At 40.1% G+C, this 19,410-nt stretch overlaps 1 protein-coding gene across 1 annotated transcript in view; it reads left to right on the top strand.

The window, feature by feature from the left end:
• Positions 1–19,410, top strand: part of foxj3 (forkhead box J3) — an 80,801-nt gene that overhangs the window by 34,396 nt on the left and 26,995 nt on the right. The window lies entirely within an intron of this gene.

Here is a 19,410-nt window from a genome sequence, read left to right as displayed (position 1 = left end):
TTATTTTTTTTCAGATACGGCAAACATAAAAGTTTCATTCTGGTCATAGTGGTGCTTTTGCTTTAAACAAGCACTCTGATTTAATGTCAAAGCAGGGATTACATATTATTTTTAGTGCTTTTGAAAGTTGAAATGGTATGTTGTGGCTTCTGCAGTGGCAGGACTACCTCGTGTGATTTCACTTGTGGAAATTCTTCTCTGACCTTTGTAGTAAGCTGTTGACAGTATTTTTAGAGCTGAAATTAATATTTCTTGACTTAAATCATTGTTTTGTGGGCACTGGGCATCTTAAACACAGTGAGATGCCATTGGTAATCACCACTGTCACTTCTGAAAAAGCTTAGAGAGAAACTCTGAGTGTGCCAAATCACACTAAGTGCCTTACTCCTCCGAATGAAAAATGGTGCAGCCCTGAGAGAACCATATGAAGTGTAAAACCCTGGATTAATATTCAGAGAAGTGGCCCCTATCTGTGCGAACACAGACTAAATAGCCCATTCATGGGTGGTATTATTCATTGCAGATGCCTTGATAGGAGAAGGCCATTATGCAGAAGCAGAGAGCCAGTGCTGTGTCATCATCTCAAGGAGCCCATGATATACCGAGATGAAGCTATGCTGATTGCCTTTTAAAGGGCCCAGATGGAAATTGATATTAGAATGGGTTTTCCAATCAGTCGACGTTTATTGGAAATAGAATCTTAGGCACTGCTTTATTGCAGTCAGACAAGATGTATGAAGCCCATTTCCTGGGGCGACAAGATCTTGTGTGTGTGTGTGTGTGTGTGTGTGTGTGTGTGTGTGTGTGTGTGTGTGTGTGTGTGTGTGTGTGTGTGTGTGTGTGTGTGTGTGTGTGTGTGTGTGTGTGTGTGTGTGTGTGTGTGTGTGTGTGTGTGTGTGTGTGTGTGTGTGTGTGTGTGTGTGTGTTAGATGAGAAAGCATGTGTTATTATAAATGGATTGATTTTAGCTTTTGTGGCAAGGCCTTTTTTAAGGAAATGAATAGTTTTTATTTTGCAACCTTTGTTTCCTCTTTTACCTTCATCATCCCTTATTTAGTTGTCAGCAGCACAGCAGTGTGTGCTGTCTGTCCCATTCTTGCACTGAGTTACAGGTATTTTCACTCGACACTGACGTCAGCCCTCTCTTTTGTATACCGCCTACCTTCTTAGGCATTGAATTTAACCATTCATTGCATACAAACAAAGACACTTTCTCTAGATGCTGGTACAAGGTTGCAGCAGTTTTTTTGTCTTTGTTGCTATGTTTTAAGGTTGTTAACTAAAGATAATGAATAACATTAAAAATGTAATTAATTAAAAATGTCATGAAATCCTAACTGATGCCAAGTTTTGTCTTGTAGACAAGTCTTGTAGACATTTTAGATTTGGCGAAAATGCAGCTGGACTGGTCAACAACACTACTATATTTTTGAGATGTTTTTCTGTGCAAGAGTCTGTCAGCAACAGCCTATTTGGTAGCTAACCAGCGAATGGGTTCAATCCTCTTTAGGATTAACTGACAAACTGAACAAGGCAAGTTTCCAATATTGGAAGTTAAGCACGTATTTTCAAGTATTGCTAGATCATGGCTGGTGGTTTGTTTTTTTCTGGGTTTTTTTCTTCATTCAAAACATTTGTCCATAAGGTAAAAGTTATTGTGCTTGTGTGAAATATACCTGTAGGAAAGGCAGAAACCACATATTCAATGCACAGTTGCAAATTCTGGTACACAGCGAACAAAATATCAGATTTATTATTAAGTGTGGTAATTCTGAGTTACTGAGAGGGGTTATGTGGATTAAATTCAATTCACTTTATTTCAGTAGGATAATCCACTGAGTATCAATACTGCTCTGTAGTTAGTCCTTAGTACATAATACATAACATTCAATATTTTCATCCCATTAATTACTTCTGCCAAGGCCCATATAGTTTAGATTCAATAACATTAGGTGGACAGACAGGTCTTAGATCAAGCAACAGTTGATTATAGATTTTATTGGATTTCTACCTTTTAAGAGTGTTATTTTTTTGTATCCATGGAGATGAAACTAACAGAGGTATAAATTGCTGCAATCGTAATGGTTTGTTTTCAGTTTCAGGTGTAGTGCAGGTTTGACGTAACTGAAATGATGTCTTGGGTGTAAGTTCAGGTTACAGGATTAGTCAGCGTCAGCGGAGATTGACGCTCTTCAAGTACTTTCTAGTTTAGTAAAGGTTTGCATAGATCAACAGATTCTGGTCTAAATGTGGGCTGTAACTGTAGAAATACCCCTCACATTCAAAAGTGTGAAAAAACCACATCACTCCAACCAGGATGCTGTACAGCACAGGAAACACTGAAAGAGCGGTTTGAAGATGGGGCTCGTGGGCTTCAGCATGCGTCATAGTTTTTTTTTCTCAGTTCTTGTTAATAGGGTGTTTTCCCTGCCATAGTTTTTTCTGAGAATCTAAACAACTAAAATAATGTGTATACAATTTGTATAAAATAATTTAACTTCAAGACATTTGAATAAAATCCAATAGTACTGTTTCCAAGCCTGTGGCATTTGAATGAGCTCCAGTAGCCTTAGATTTGTTACTAATGTTTTTGTGCTGATACGCAAATGATATTTTCATCGATGCCTGGGATAACTTTCTCTCCCAATCATCGGGAGTTTACTAGGAGCTTGTACCATTGTGAGAGCTTTAACACCCTAAGGGATGCGTCTTTGAAACAATGGCATAGCACCTAAAACACCTTGAAATTGTGTAATATGCATGCAGGAGTAACACTCTCCCTGCACTGGGCCTATTACTATTCTATGAATCCACCTATAGTGTGACTGAGTATCCGTGTTTGTGTGTGTCATTAGTTGGAAGCAAGCATGCCTGGGTGGGGTGAATGTAGGTCGGATGTAGTCATCGCTCCTCTGTTCCCCTGGAGATGTCAGTCGCAGGAATTTGGGACTCTGCACACGCATGCGTCTGTTCAGTATGATAATGCAAGCTGTGCCGGCGAGATGAGACCAGGCTAATCCAGGCACCAGCAACTCATTTAATCATCTCAATAGAACTCCATTAGCCTGCGCTTTTAAGAAATATCAATAAGTGCTGTCAATAAAAACAGATAATTCATCAAGGTCAAAAAAATGTGAATGCTGCCTTCAAGAGTGCAGAATATGTGCTTCGCATCTATGAGCAAGCAATTAGATGATGCTTTTCTTAACACCCTCTCCAGCTCTCTGAGGCGCTTTTGATTCATTTTTTCTTTTTTGCAGGTTTGTCTAAGCAGTCTTGTGTACAATTCAGCAGCACATATATTGTAGCATCCGCGTCCCTCTGTTCTTTGTGGGGCAAGCATAGCAAGCTTTTTGCAGGTCTGCCACATTGCTTGAGGATATTTCAGGTACAAAGATTCCTAAATACACATTTCCAAGAGAGGTAGAGGCTTTTGCTTGCAGCACTTTTCTATGGCGCAGTGTACTGTACTGATGAGTTCCTGATTATTCAATGTCCTCGTTGTCTGTTCATCTGTTGCTCAGTCCTTTTCATCAAAGTCATTACAGGCAATGTATGATGGCCCAGTAACTCCTCTGAGATTAAAACATAAATATAAACAGTTTACTAACACTTCTAGGTCAGAAGAACCCATCTCTCTGCCAGTAGCGGTTCTAAATTGACCTATAGTATTACTTAAGTCTTGATAGTATTACCAGCTTTATCTTTGCTATAATCATGAATTTTACATTCCTATTTTTTTTACCTTCACTTATTATAAAGTTTTACAATTCGGAAACTGTGTGTGACTTGTAATTAACTCTTGCTGTTACTTTCTCCTATCACCTCTTTTTCTTGTCAAGGAGGCTTTCTCGCGTGTCATGAATGGCGAATCAGCACTCTCTCACTTTCGCTACAACTGTTTGTGGTGCGATTATTGCATAAATGATTTGCAGACGTGTGGTTTCAACACACTTCAAGGAGATAGCTGCAGAGGAGGGGGTATACCCTTAGTCATCCTCTACCTGCATACATCATGATGGGCGCAAGGGTAAAAGACCGTCAGAGCAGTCTGAACCAAGTTTAAAGGTTAAGGTTTCATTAAAATTACTGTGTTGCTTGATCAGTTAGATGGATGGAGTGGTGATCTTTAAGTGATGGGTACAGTGTTGAGTAATTAACCGGGTCGGTATTATTTTCATTAATATTATGTGATATGTGATATGATATCATAACTAACTAAATCAGTGTGGATGTCTTAAGACAAAGGCTTAAGATAAATTAAGTATTATGTGATGGGAAATGTGGTTTCAAATTGTCATAAAACAACAAGCCAACAGTATATCCAAGGAATACATTTACACAAATATTTTGTTCTACTACTTTCATACATGTTACTACATAATATTGACATTTGTAAATTAATTATGCAACCTCAAACTAAGAATCAAATGCAAGAATTCAGGTGTTACTAATTAATTTGATGGAGTCTAGTGGCGCACATTTGCCTCAATGCAACATGGCGTCAATGGTCAAGACACTGTGTTGGCCGGTCACATACATGCAAGTCCGCATTCCTGGCAGATAACTTTTCCAACATGAACCACCATTTTCTACCATATGAAAGATGAAACGGTTGCCGCTGTGATAGCTTTCCACGGTCATAAAATCACGTCTGAGGATAAACTGTTGTGCATCTGATAAGCCTTCAACTTCACAGATTTAGTACTCAGACTGGACTTCTTGGATCATATTTCAGGTCTCATTGGCACCTGAAGAACAGCGCAGCTCCTTGCATGTTTTAACGCAGCGTTGTTTTTAGTCTGAGCGTCTGCTTAAAGATACAGTCAGCGATTCTAATTTGTCAAATTCAGTGAATATGTCCTCACGGTCCGCTAGCTGTCCCTTCTGTGTGTGCACTGGGGGGAAAAAAATCAGGTGTCCAATCAAAGCACTGGCTCTGTAAATGGGCTCATAAACACAGTGGCTTGGAACAAGTAGTAGGTCAGAGAGAGTGGTTTTGGCCAATTCACATAGAAAGTGTTTTCTCACGAAACAGATACGCTTCTGTTTTATTTCTTGTATCAATCCACACTAAATCCAAGACAGTCTTGTGGAAACCCCTGGTGTTTTTTTACGCTACAAGTCTGTTTCTGTCACTTTTAGTGAAGCGTAATCTGAGGAAGCAGCCGTTTAAATCCCACGAATGTCCTACTCTGTATGTTTGTGTGAACTTATTCACCTGTTAACTCTTCTGGTTCAGTACAATCCTGCCGTCAGTCAGCCTGGTGAATGCAGTTAGTCCGGCCGCTTTCCTCTTAGCTCACCTGGAGCTGCAGCTGACAGACGGCTGCTTCTGTGGACAGAGACGCGGAACACAGGTTGAGTAAGAATTGGGGAGGCCGCAGAGAGGTGGAGAGTGGGTATGGACTGTTGTGCTCATATTAAGTGATTTTTTTTCCTGTTAGTGATCATGTGTAAGAGGAACAGAGGTGACATTTACAGTTGATCCATTGTCATTTTTCTCTTTTGCTCGTTGACTTGGTAATGCGCCATGAATCTGAGGGGCGGCGCCTCTGAAGAAGCATAAAGAGAGGGGTATATTATTTGGGGTGTTTAGCTTAAATATCAGCAGCCTTTCTCTAGAATGACTGACTTTACCATTAATCATCTGCATGAAAGTCTTCACCCCGACTGACTGTGTGCATTCCTTCTCCAAGCTTCTGCTCTGATCAGGCAGTCTGAAAATGTGAGACTCACCTCAGCACAGCTCAGCCAGAGACAGAGTGACAGTGTGTGTGATTTCTTGTCTGGTACATTTCCTGTGGAGAAAAAAAGGGTCAGAAACGGTATTGAATAGACGACTACACTCAACGTTGACCTCCATGCTCATCTCAAACCTACTCCTGACTTCTTGTAGGCTCACTTCAGGCAAAGTGTGTAAATTCCCCTCTGCATTTCTTCCAGGTGAAGAATGCCAAAGAAAATCTGGAGCAATTCTCAACCAGTTTAAAAATGCTTGAAATGTTTGCTCTTGAACTTTAACTGTTGAGGAGATTGTTGCTTCTGGCATGATTTTATTTTACTTTCTTTTCCACACCTGTGTACAGGAAAGAGAATTAACTGGAAGACAGTGTAGGCTACTGTCGATTTCCTGACGAACATTGAATCTCCCACTGCATTTTCACTGAGGTCCATAGCTCGTACATGATCTTGTTAACAGGGAAATATAGCTTTGGTCTGTAAATCGTCCAGTGTGCAGAGATGGGGCACAGAGCTGCCTTCTGTAGCGGCCCTGGACCTTGCTTTGATCTCATTATAAAATGCAAATACACAGTACCCTAAACAGATCAAAGGTTCAACTTCCCATTGGATCTGAGGCTTAATAATAGCAGCCTGAAGCAGTTTTCAATTTTTTAAGAAGCGATTTGGGTAGCTACTGGTCCTCCAGGACTTTATTTACTCTGGAGATAATGTTCCTGCCTCTGACTTGTGACTAGCCACAGCGCAGAAAATCCCTGCTCCTGTTACCTATTTAAATTTTGATTTCAAAGATTGGTCAGGTATGAGCATTTGCACTTCCTACCCTATCTCCCACCTCAAGCTCAGGTTTGAAGGGCTTGGAATTTGAAAGTGTAAAATTGCTGGGGTGCTAGACTCTCTGATACCTTCATCTACTTTCTTAGCCTGTATCATGATTACAGCATTACATTTTAAGCACTTTGCTTATACTGAATTTTTCAGGAGCACTGATACATATTTAGAGCGCTACTCTGTTCCTTGTAACCTGCGCACCCCACCTCTTCCAAGATGATCCTTTTTTTTAAGTTAATAAATTTCTCTTTTCCAGTGCAGTGTCATGAACCTTGGCTGAGATACAGTCTGATGAGTGATGAGGCGATATGGCAGTATTTTTAGCACTTTTGTCTCATTCTGGATTCCTTTTTAATTGCAGAAACAGCAAAAGTGGCTGCGTGCTGGCCGGGCACTGACTTTGTCAGGTGGTGGGAGGGGTAGTGATTCACTCGGCAGCCAGTTTGATCCTGCTGTGAGGCGGGTTCCCATGTCAGGAAGCTCCAGCCTGGCCACCCGCCCACCAGCCTCACCTTGCACCCGCCTACCGGCGCCCCACCGCTCACGCTCTGGCCCTCAGAGTGGGCGGGGAGAGCAGGCTGGCAGGCCTTGGCACGGATACTTTTTGGCAGGAGCTGCTGTCCCCACACTCTGCTGAGTGAAGTGCTGACTGCAGTGCAGAACATAATAGGCCTGAGGCTTCTATCGCTTCCTCTTGTGGCCTGCAGGCCTGTGTAGAGATGTTGGCTTCAATTTTACTTGAAACTTTAGCTGTCTTTTTGACTGTCACGGCCATGACCTCACAGTTCATCCAGTTCATCCCATATATGTGCAATGTGCATATATATATACACATACATTACTCATTACTCAACAGCTACCTCACAGTTTTTGCTCAGTTAGATGTGATTCTGCAGCTTGTTGTAAAAGCTGTCGGCTATGGTCATCAATTGATTCAGTGAACTTCCTCGTTGTTAATGAGATCCATTAAATTCAATACTGACTCATAGGACAGGACACACCACTTGTGGTGCTTTTTTTTCTTCTGTCTAAGAATCTTTTATAATGCAGATAACACCAGATGATGGGCTCTTGATTCTTGCACACATTCTTAGTCACAGCTTTTGAATAAACACTTAATCAGTTTGCATTGTTGAGACATGCTCTTCAGTTTGGGGAAATATGAGAGGTCAAGGACTTTGGGCTGTTGATAGATATTTTTTCTGCCATTTCCTGGTTAGTTAATGCTTGGCCTTTGTCTCAGTTGGATAGGGGTTTGGACATGAGAACTATAGAGTGAAGTATTTAGCTGACTGGCATTAATGAGACCCATAAGAGTCTTTAATAACTGAGGAAAGGGATCAGGATCTGCATTTCTATGTCTTTTCCAGAGCTGTCCATTTATGAAGTGACTGAGATCATTACCTCCAGCAGGCCGTGCCTTTGCTTTGTCACAGATCTGTAGCCTGAAGTGCAGTTGGGCAAGAAAATCACCCTGGTGTCACAGTTAAAGTTATGAACTGTAAGGAATTTGAAGCACATTTCAGAACAACTCATAACTGGAAAAATCATTAGCTAGTTCCTAGATTCTTCAGAGGGGAAGATGAAGGGCCATAGGGAGCTGCTCAGAAACTCTTTAGTCATTTTTCTGTGGCTAGAAAGATTTAGACAAAAATAGCACTGCTATTGCTTTCCCTGTATTTTAAATTTGTTTTCCTATTGAGTGGCCTTTTGCCCTCATATCATTTTTCTACTTTGTTTGCTGTTGTCTTTGTGTAATGCTGTGTATGTCCAGAGTAATTTTCGCTTTAGTTTAGAGCTTAATAATGATAACGTCTGTAAAAGTTGCCTTGCCATCATGGATTTTCAAAGGAAAGACAGTTTTCAAATACTGCCTTGTCTTAAAAGCCCAACCAGTCATTTTGACAACATAAATTACATGTGTAATCACATTCAAATTAAGAGTTTTAGATAGTCAAGATATGTTTTTTTGCATTTTTGATTTTAATGACTAGCATTACAAATTATATCATTTTTACATACGTTTTACTCGCTACAAGTGAAAATAAACCATAACTATATCATTTTTAATTGATTTTTTTTTATCATTTTAACATTATTATTACATTTATAAATACCATGTCATATAAGCTGGTCACATTGCCATGCTGAGTCAGATCAATGGGGACATTCTGACCATATTCTGTTTAATCACTATTTTAACTTATTGCCTGCAATATATTAAACTGTAAGTAATAACAGAATAAATGCTAATTAAATGTGTTCATGGCCTTAAATTGACCAACTTAGCTAACTACTGTGAAAATGTCTCAGTTATCCTCAGGTTTCTAAAAAGGTAACAGAAAAACTAAACTGAGCAGGTGCAGCCTTCAATAAATCTTAAATGCTTCAATTATTTATCCTCATACACTCCATTGTTTTTTTGATAAGTGTCCATTTTATCATAACGACAATAACCTCTGAGGTGTCCTGTTACAAAAAACAAAGGACCCAAGTCATTTTCTCAGATGAACCCCCAAAAATGTCCCAAGAGTCAGGTCTGGACATTGTCCAGAGTTGCCCTTTCAGACTTGTGGCACACATCAGGAGATTGTCTGTGTCAGGCATGTTGTCACAGTTTGGAAATACTCTGTTTGGTTTAGGATGGGGTGGAGCCTGGGTAGAGCAAGCAGGAGGCAGGACATGACACAAAAAGTGTGCGCAGTGATGTAGCCAGTTTCTTATTTTGATCATAAATCACTGAGTCTCTTACTGTTCTTTGAATTTGACAAATTTGGCGTAGAATCTCATTGTGTCTCCAGTTAAACATTTTCGTTGCTGTCTTTGTCTAAATAACCTTTCGTCTTCACCCTCAGATTTTTGTATTCTTCTGGTTTCGCGCCAGTCGCATGATAGAAACATCATCAACACGCCCACTCGCTCACTGTGAATTCTCCGGAAAATTACCTGCTGTATTCACACATGGGTGGACTTTGTGCTAGAGAGCTGGCAGGTTAAAGTCCATTTAATGTCTGGTCCAACTGATTTGGGCATTTGCATTCTCAAATATAACTCCTGTGGGTAATATCAGGATAATTTTAGCGTTGCAGTGCACGTGTGAAAGGGGCTTTATTGAAGGGGAGTCTGATTTTTATCATTGTGGAAATATTTGACTCTTCCTCATGTATTATTTTCCTGTACCAAGACAACCCGCCATGCATCAACACTTCTATCAGAATCTAATTGTCTTTGTATAAAATTCTACTGTCAATATCAGCAGCTGTTGTCTGTAAATGTGCTTAACTCACACTATATCTATATGCAGGCTGACAATCCAAGCTTCTGGATGCATTAGTTTAGGGACGGGTTAAGCAAAAAGCAAGTGCTTGCGAACAGAAAGCTGATAATAAGAAGGTAATGTCAGACTCCATGATGAAGTGAGGAGCAACACAATCACCATTCAGTCTGAATAGCAGGTTACCTTTTGTGTATATTGAGATTACAGATGGTGCCTTTCTACATAGCCTCTTGTATGTGCACTGATTTTTTGCCCTGACACGGAGTGGGTGAATGGAGAGGGGTACGCTGATTTTGCCTGCTATAAATAGAGCTCAGTCCTTGGAATCAGTCTTTAACACTGAATCTAAGCGGTTAAATTAATCTCAGCTGGGTTAGACCGGCCACTGGTGGACAAAGAGTTGTTTTTTTATGAATTTTTATCCACGTGTTTATATTCCTTGTATGATAATTCATCTCGTGGTATGTTCCTTATACCCTTACCAGACTACATAACATGTAATTTTCACAACCCTTTCAAGTAAACAAGGTGTGATTTAATATTAACAAATATCTTTTTAATATGAGTGTGATTGATGATTTTTTTTTCTTCTCCTCATCTTTTCTGAAATGTAATTAATAATATTCATAATTAAGGTAGTCTGCTCTTCCTCAAGAACGCTTACCTCCTGTGAAGCTTGTTGCTAATTTATCTGCCAGCACTGTATCGTGCATGCCGCGTTTCCCTTTTTGGAAATGAAAGGGAAAAAAGGCTGCAGGACTAATTAGCAGGGGCTGGAGAAGGATCTTTTAAAAAGTCTACAGCAACCTGAGACTGCTGATATGGTCAAAGGTCTGTAGCTGACTGAGGTAAACCCTACACTGAATATCCACTTAGTGCAACTGGGAGCTCAGCCACTGGTCATTCATATCTGATAGGAATTTTAAAAGGAGCAGACCGGCCCTGATGATTAGCATGTTGATAGAATCTCCACGGCAAGTAATTATCGTGAGAATACGTCTGGCTGATGTTGTTCCATTTCATCTTTGTTTTAATCCACACTTTCTCTTCTCCAGCAATTATTTAACCCTCATCACCTTCTGTGTCAGTCTCTCACAGCTAATGGCTCCACTCTGCTGTTCACAATCCCTGCTTTTTTTTCTTTTTTTTCCTTTTTAAAAAAAATGAAAGGCGAGCAGCCATGTGTCTTAACAGGGCTCTGTTGCTGCCTGGCATTAAATGCTACTTATTGATAAAGATGTCACCGTGTCGGAGGATATGTAGGAAAAGGGTTTTTTTTATCCTCTGCCTTGTCAGTGAAGAGGGATGGCTGTCTCTTATCCCAGAGAGATATTTGATCATCCTGCTGGTGCGTCCTCAGTGGGGTCAGCGGCCTGTGAGAGACAGAGAGACAGTGACACAGCTGTGGCAGCCGAGTGGAACCAGTGATGGATGACATGCCAGAATGGGCCACGCTGCCTTCCCAGGCGCCTGTATTGACAAGCACAGCTCTTGCATCTCACATTCAGCATTAGCAGGGCTAATCACGGGTCATGCTGGCCACAGATGTGACACATGAATATTGCTCCTGTAATTGCTCATTTGTCAACGTCACATTCCCAAAGAGCAGCTTTTACGCAGCTACGTTGTTGAATGAAACTTGTTGTAAAGGATAAAGGTAAAATAGAATAAATTAAACAGGCAGTTGAAGCATTTCACACTTTGTACCCTCATGCAGATTCAATATGGCTACGTTCACATTACATGCTCAAGGGCCCAACTTGGCTATGCAATCGCTGTCAGAGTGGTCAGATTGAACTTGTTTTTTTAACATCTCACTTCTCTACACATTTGTATATTGGTCAATGGAGAGGAGAGACAATTTCAAATTTGTTGGACATTAATGGGGAAGTTTCTATTCAAGCCAAACTGGGAGGAACTTGTTATTCTTGTACACATGTGGCTCACATTTCAGTTAAATCTGCACATGCACGACTGTTTAGGACCTCGATAGTCTTCATACTGCATACATGTGTCTCAAAACATGACTGTGAACCACCAACAGAAAAAGAGAAAAAAATCTGAATTGATCATTACAGCCTGTAATATGTACGTAGCTTATAAGAATGGTCCTCATAGCATAAAAGCATTGCTAGTGTTTAAGTGGTGGGGAAATAGACTAAAACAGATATTTACCAAAGGGCCTCTTTACAAACAGTAGGGATAAACATGATGACCAGTATAAATGTTATTCATTAATTTTCTTATGGTGAAGGTTGCATTCTGTGTCACTACAAATGTGTTGGCTCCTTTCTAGTAGTATGTAAATTGGTGTGTGCGTGTTTTCATGTGTGTGCTCATAGTGATTATAATCCAAACCCTGGCTCTAAGCCCTTCAGCCTGTGCTCCAGCAGCCGCAAGGCCACTGCCTCTCCCCACCAGTTAATTGCATCTGAATTAGTCCATTAATGTGGCCGTGTAGAGGGATGAAGGGGTGCATGGAGGTGTCTGGCCTCTTTTGACCACTGCAATGTATTATTAATGGGTCAGCAAGTCTGGCAGCTCTGCATTAACTTGGCTAATGGACTGTAGGGTGGGTCTGTGATTCCCTCTCAGAAGGAAATCAAATCTAATGCATATTACAAAAAAAAAGCTTTCTTAAGACTTTTTTCAGAGTTTGTTAGTAAGAGCAGCGGTTCAAAACAAGGCTTTGCTTCTTGTCTTTCCTTTGTGGATTTGCTCCTTGCTGACACGTCCCTATGCTGAGTCCCTATGCACGTCCCTATGCTGAGTTACACTGAGTCATCACCTCGTGTCTATCATTGACATGTACAATCATGCACTTTGCTAATGAAAAACTAAGTATCAGATCAGTTTAATATGGCGGTAAATGGCTTACTATACTACTGCTTGAGTAGTAGCCTTCAGGCTGAGTGTATTCAAGAGCCTGTGGAAGAGTGTAGTTAATGTTTGTGAGCTAAGTAACAAGAGTGCAACTAAGAAAATGAAGCTTGTTGATCCTTTTGCTACAAGACACCCCCACTTTTGTTAGACATACTAGCCTTTTTCACAGACACCAGGCAAACAATGCATGGTTGCGATGTGAGCAACCAGAGCGCTGCTTCTGTTGAAGATGTTTTCCTTCAGTAAGAGATTCAAATGTCATATTTTTAATCTGATGCCAGAATTTCTTTTGTTACTCCTCAGCTATATAAAAACTAAGGGCATGTTTTTTCTCTTATTTTCCTACACAGAAATAATAATTATAATACATTGTATATACAGTTATAGTCATTATTACTTTGTTACCAGTCAGCAGTCAAAAGAATATGACCATGTAAAGACAGAAGGTTAAAGAAGGCATGTGAGGGTTTTATTTATCTGCAGACTGAGGGTAATGTGCAGAAGCAGAAGTTCTATAATGTTTCTGTAGACATGCAGCAAAAATAAAAGGTCAAAATGTCTGTTTTTCCATGCTCGATACAATGTGTTTTCAGTAGACTTGTTCTGTTTTGCATTTTATCCTCCCAACATTGAATCTTCCAGCTTTAGTATTTAGACGTAACATTTGCTCCCTGCTACTTAAGCCTAAAAAGAGAAGATTGTACATTGAAGTGGCACATGAAAGACTTTCTGTGCCGTTGCTTAATTTGTCTAACTCTTAAGTGGACAGTTGGCACTGCCCCGTCACCATTAGTAGCTGCAGTCAGTTCTTCATTGTTAGTGGGCACTGTAGTCAGCAGGCTGCTGTGAGCCATTGTCAGAGGATAGCATCAGAGGCTCTTCTTCTGGCTGATAATTAAGTGGCGTACTGACAAACTGCTTTCATCAGATCCCTCATGTGGAACTGAGAGCATGCGAAGGCTTTCAGGGAGGATAAACCGGAGGACGTCACTTTGCCTCCAATCTTTCATGGCCTTGTGCTGCCTCTGCAGTAGAGGAGGAAGGGAGAGAAAAAGCTCCCTGTGTAGCACAGGAGAAAAGTGCAAGCCTGCGTCGCTCCGAGGAGCCAGTCTCAATTTACAGAGCTGTGCGAAGCGGCTCTCTTTGCTGATATTGTCAGTCTGTACTGTACCAGTTTCCCAGTTTGTCTCGAGTGACCAAGCATACAGTATGGGCTACGTCTTTTTCCCCATTTGAGAATCTGTCAGTTATTTTTTTTGGTTTCTTTAAGGCTGATGTGATGACTTGAGGCTCTGAGTGCATGAGAGTAGATGTAGCTGACGGAGTTTGAGCGAGAGAACGCTGTTGTGACAGTGATCCCCTTAAAACATCAAATGTTCAGTCACTATTACCTCCCAGGACCCAGTTATACATCATAAAATCAAGAGCAGGACCAATGTTAAATGCTGAAAGCTGACTCTTCATGTTTCAATTATAAACGTGTGTAAACTGTTCGCTGTTACCACTTGTCTGATTCAGACAGCTTTAAAGATAACTTCACTTTTTAATGTGATTTGAAGTGTCATACATACTGTTGCTGTATCAGTAAATGTATCTAGTTTTCCAGTTATACACCATTTTTTAAGTTATGTGAAGTTGATTTAAAACAAAAATACTGATTAAAATGTATTTTCAGGGCCTGGTGAAACAAAGGATTTTACTTCCCCTGCTCATCCTTTTTTGTCCATATGATTTTTAATTTTCTCAATGTGACATTTCTTTAGTGTAATTGAAAATATTTTTATTTTGTTGTCTAGTATAATACACATATAACTATTCTCATCATGTTTATATCATTTTGTACAGTAGCACTTATTGAGGAGGCTGTTTTCAGCACTATTTGTTGCCCACCTTGGATGCAGTGACCTGCTAGAAAAGTGCTAAGTTGGGAACATCTGAACTGCTCCCAGACACTCCTGGCTCAAACACAAGGCTTGATTCACTGATTTCCGCTGGTGGATGTTGCACACTTCCATTTTATTTTCTTTACTTGATTTTAATCTTTCCATGTCTCAACCTTTGGTTCCAGCCTAATCTACTGTGCTGTATTGACTGGTTTACTGTTGAATGGTGTTATCTATCACTCAATCCTGCCAATTTTCAAAGAGGTCCGTGCCCATCATCGTTTCTCCCTCAATTCTTCTTGGTTCATTGCCAATGACAACCCTGTCGAAGGTCAGAGATGCTCTGAAATAATCCACTTAAAGGAATCATGCTTCACGTCTGCATGCTGCACCGTGCAGTAGTTTAGCAAGTGTAGCAACACCAGAGGTTGTACAGAGCGCTTTGACTGTGTGCGGTTTGGCTCTGAGCAAGAGAGAATGAGAGAGAGCGGCAGAGGCACAAATATCTGCAAAAGAGAAAGAAAGACAAAGACAGATAGCTCTCTGAAGGACTGTGATCAAATAGGCCTCATATGAGTGGCTCAGGGCTTTTGTCATAGTGTGACCTGCCATTCAGTGTTGCATTAAGTGAATTTTCCCCCCACAGCTTTTCAAATCTGCAGTGACGGCCTCCCAATTTATAAGGGGGAGGTAGGAGAGGGGGTGCTCAAATTTTAAACGCAGCATTCAAGCCAGGGCTGTAACATTGAGTGCACCTAGAAAATATTGCAGAAGTTGTTGTTTATTTTTTTATTTTTTCCCTTGAATGGCTGCAGGTCCATTCCAAGGTTGGCCTTAAAGCAACAAAGCAGCTAGAGAAGGGAATGTGGATGCATGTGCCTGAGAGAGATTGAGTTCAGAACATTTATATTGGAGCTTTTGGTCTCTAACCCCACTGCTTCTGTTGAAAAGGGAACATCCTTGGTGCAGCATTCATAAACTTCTAATATGCCACTAGAGAACTATGGGGGTTTTGTGTTTGCTCAGCCTATTGTCTGAGCTCTATAGGATGCGGTATCCTTGGATTACCCTCCGCAAAATTACTTGGCAGATAAAGCTGGATTGCTTTGCTTACTTGGTGTTGTGGAGGATTCCACACTATCTGAGTAGGCAGGTAGGCTCAACGTCTTTTACTTTGTCTTTGCAGATTTCTTTGGTTAATGTGTATCCGACTGTGGTTAATAGGTAGACAGCTTGGTTCAATATGGCCGGCTGTAGTTCTCAGGAGTAGTCTAATGTTGCTGTAGACATCTATTCACTTAGCTTTTACTTATCCAGAGTAAACGTCTGTCCTTATACATGTGTCCGAGGTAGCTTTCTTTCACTCAAGAAGCACATTTTGTACCTGCAGCCTCCCCTGTCTATCCTCTTTACCTTTCCTGCAGTTTGGATGTATGGCGCTGGCCTCTGGAAAAAACACACCTGTGGAGACTGATGCAAACCAGTGACCTCAGTTGTCATCTCAATTGGCTCCCCTGTAGTTGCAGTCGAACTTTAACAGCTTTAATTCTTTTTTTTTTTTCTTCCTTTGTTGTTTTTATTTTCATTAATTGCAGCCTCTAGCTCTTTAAAAAAAAAAAATCCTAACCCCAAAAAAAGTCGAAGCATTTCACTTTTGCAAATGTTCTGAAAGGTTTTTTGTTGCCGCCACTGATCTCAGTAATCCTGATAACATGTTCTTTTTGAGTCCACACATGTAATCGCTTATCAAGTTAATTTCTCTCTTGCATGTATTGCCCTCATTATATGAGCCTGCCAGTGAAAAATGGGTTTAATTTAGCCAAATGCTCACTGTTAGGGGGGGGGTGAAGAAAAATACAATTTCCCCATAGTGTCATCTCCTTTAGCAGAAGTAGCTGTTGAGCTTTAATTACTATAATACCTCAGTGTGCCACACTAGATGACCTGGGTCTACATTGGAAAAGCTGGTGATCATTTTGATTTTCTGGTTTTTCTTTTGTTTTACATTATAAGCATAGACATAGAGCTCTCCAAGCACGGTGTAACAGGGTTATTATATTTATGACAGATTTCACCTTGGCATGTATTTTTCTGCAGCGGGCGAGCAGACCGTTCATGTTTTATTAAAACTAAATACAAGTGAGTAAAGATCAGAGACTAAGGGGTTTAAAACCTAGCATGCCAACACATTACTACTAGATGCCAAGGGAGGCAGATCAAATGCCTTTGAAGATGGTTAAAAAAAAAAAAATCAAGTTAAAAATCGTTATAGTTGACTTCATTGGTATTTGAGTGTGGGCTTTTGGGTCTCTCGGTAGCTTTGCTAGATGCGAGAGCTTTGCGGTTTGTTGGGCGGTGTGTGTTGGCAGACTTTTTGAGTCTGACAGTATGGTGTCGATGGGGGAGGGGTTGTAGTTGTCAATAAGACTTAAGTAGTAATAAATATAATTAAATATGGCTTTAATTGGTGTTTTTTCTAATTATTTTTGGCATGAGAAGTAAGCTGATAATCTAAACTCTGACGTGGAACTTTTCTTGTGCTTGTTGAAACAGGAGGTGACAGTTTTTAAGTGTGCAAAGAGCTGCAAGTGAAGCATAGAGCGCTGTGGTGCTCCTTTGTCACCATACAGCAGGTTTTCATCCAGTCAGTCAGAGGAGCCTCATCCTGGTAGCCTCCAGGGTCACAACTCCTCTCACAGCTAACAGGATTAAATCATATGTTGATTGTACCTGGACAAACTTACCTTTCTGTACCTGTGCGTATGTGTTCAAACATTTTTATTTATTTATTTTCTTTTTTTTTTTTTTTTTTTAAAAGCAGTGCCTTGCTGAGCGAATGCTGTGGCATCCCACATGCCTTCCCACACCCACTACAAATAGACAGCGAAGGTGCTACATTCCATGGCCTCGGTGCAGATCCCCGAGGCTGAGGAGTACGTTCTGTGTTGGTGGGCATGTCACAGGGTCCATATGAAATAACAAAGGCCTAAAAATACAGTCATCTACGTGTGTGTGTGTGTGTGTGTGTGTGTGTGTGTGTGTGTGTGTGTGTGTGTGTGTGTGTGTGTGTGTGTGTGTGTGTGTGTGTGTGTGTGTGTGTGTGTGTGTGTGTGTGTGTGTGTGTGTGTGTGTGTGTGTGTGTCTACAGATTCAATCCCTGTTTCCTATATTGTGTGTGTGCTTCCTTGCTAAACTCTTCATATTGCTGCTTACTGTCACTAATTCTTTCTTTCTCTCTTTTGTTCCTTTCTTACACATTTCTTCGATCAAAGTCTAAATTAATGATATATTTACTATTGTCCAAATACTTGAAAACATGAAATTATAGGATTTTGTTTTGAACATCTATCTCCATGGGATGAACATGATTTGAACATGAATTTCCACCATGTTCATTTTAAACATCTTACTGTATATTTTATTGTTCTGTAGGGCTGCAGGTAACAGTTATTCATATTATCAATACATCTGCAAATTATTTTCTCAATTAATCTTATTTTTTTGTGAATCAGAAACAGGTTTATTGCCAAGTAGGGTTCCACATACAAGGAATTTTCCTTGGTGTTGTTCAAAAAATAGAAGGAAAGAGAAAACGCATATAAACAGAAAACACTACAAACTTTTCTGTTAGATGTCATAAATGAATGAAAATGCCCATTATTGTTTTCCAGAATTTAAAGTTTTGTTCGACCAGGAAACCCAAAGATTTTCACTTTACTGTCCTTTAAGAAAAGCAACAAATCCTCACTTTCTAGAAGCTGAAAGGAAATTTGATAGACAATTGATCAATTATCAAAATATTTGTCAGTTAATTTTCTGTCACTGAACTCAAAGATTAATCAAATAGCTTCACCTCTTATTATCTGATAATTAGGGCAATATTAATTTGGTAACCGTCCCCACTCTCTTGGTTTTATTTTCTTTGAAGCAGTCAGTCTTTGACGGTAACGTTTCGATTTTAATGTTTCTTCCTCCAGTTTTGAGTCTCCTTATTGATCATAGTTTCTACTGAAACATGGTTCTAATTCTTGGCATGTTTTTGAATAAGAGCAAAATACAGTATGTTGAAGCAAAATCCACCATTATTTTCAGCAGATTAAACTATTATCACTTTTTTTTGGTGACTGTCAGTCTGTCTTTTTGTTTTTCTTGCTGATGTCTGTCTCATTCATTCATTCACTCACTCACTCACTCACTCACTAACTCAGTGACCTGTTCTTCCTTTCCCCTCTCCATTCATCCATCCAAGAGATCATATTTCTGTATTTCTGAACAGTTTTAAAGCATCTATCTCAACAGTGGCTCATGTCTTTTGTATCCCTCCATCATTCAGACTTGCTGACAGGTCAATTACAGGTTGAGGTCCTGTCCTGCAAACGATGGTACTTGCAAGCATGTTTTCTTTGGTTCATCTGATTATTCATTCTCCCCTCCTCTGTACACACACTCTATACACAATATTAGATGTGGCAACGCAGGCCTGTGGAATATTTTTACTTGGCTGATTTCTTTCACGCGAAAAGCCCTGTGGTACATTCTGTCTTTTTTTTTGTAAATGTGAAAAGACACATTGATTTCATACAAAATGGGATAAACTTAAACCGGGAGGGGAACTGTAATTGGACACACAATGTCACCTAAACTAAAATCGCCTCACTCTGAGCTGGTAACTGTAGACCTTGTTGCTTTTCTCACCAGACCTACACTTTATTTGAAATGTAAATTGAACTCAGGAATATTTGTTACTCTCAGATATGTGCTTTATGACCAGCTCCTGCAGTGGAGGTCATTGTA

The sequence above is a fragment of the Scomber scombrus genome, chromosome 3 (genome assembly GCF_963691925.1).
Source record: "Scomber scombrus chromosome 3, fScoSco1.1, whole genome shotgun sequence".
Taxonomy (NCBI): domain Eukaryota; kingdom Metazoa; phylum Chordata; class Actinopteri; order Scombriformes; family Scombridae; genus Scomber; species Scomber scombrus.
Note: the sequence above shows the minus strand (reverse complement) of the source record. Positions and strands in the feature narration are given on the sequence as shown.